The 697-nt window shown below is 48.2% G+C and overlaps 1 pseudogene; it reads left to right on the top strand.

Annotated features, from left to right (window-relative positions):
• Positions 1 to 129: 129 nt before the first annotated feature.
• LOC107735244 (DNA-directed RNA polymerases I, II, and III subunit RPABC1-like) lies at positions 130 to 692 on the top strand (annotated as a pseudogene).
• Positions 693 to 697: the final 5 nt, after the last annotated feature.

The following is a 697-nucleotide window of genomic DNA, read 5'->3' on the forward strand; positions in this document are numbered from 1 at the left end:
AAATTGACCCTTATGACTGGTTTTGTGCTCCAGGGTCACATACAGCTGCCTTTTAAATTTCAGGATGCTTCGCTGCATTTATAATGCACATGAAATGAACCCTCACTTGAATGTTGTGTTGTGTTGCTGTAGCTCTGCCATGATCGAGGATATCTGGTGACCCAAGACGAGCTGGACCAGACCTCAGATGAGTTTAAAGGTCAGTTTGGTGACAGGCCCAGCGAGGGTCGACCCAGACGGACAGACCTCACTGTGCTGGTGGCCCACAATGACGACCCCACCGACCAGATGTTTGTGTTCTTTCCAGGTGAGATGTGATGCAGGAGTCTGTGTGACGCTCAGCGTTTCATGTGTGCTTATCTGAGTGCTTTGTGTCCAACAGAGGAGACCAAAGTGGGCATCAAGACCATTAAGATGTACTGCCAGCGGATGCAGGAAGAAAACATCACTCGGGCCATTATCGTAGTCCAGACGGGCATGACGCCCTCTGCTAAACAGGTACGACAAAGATCTCGCCTGAAACCTCAAACACAGCTGATTAGGTGCCAGGCAAGCAGATGGATAGATAATTAGTGGCTTGAACTATATCAGCTGACCTGTTGTACCTGATGGTTTTGCAGTCTTTGGTTGATATGGCACCAAAATACATCTTGGAACAGTTTCTACAGCAAGAGCTGCTCATAAACATCACCGAGCA

The sequence above is a fragment of the Sinocyclocheilus rhinocerous genome, unplaced genomic scaffold, assembly GCF_001515625.1.
Source record: "Sinocyclocheilus rhinocerous isolate Xijiao unplaced genomic scaffold, SAMN03320098_v1.1 C35908915, whole genome shotgun sequence".
Lineage (NCBI taxonomy): Eukaryota > Metazoa > Chordata > Actinopteri > Cypriniformes > Cyprinidae > Sinocyclocheilus > Sinocyclocheilus rhinocerous.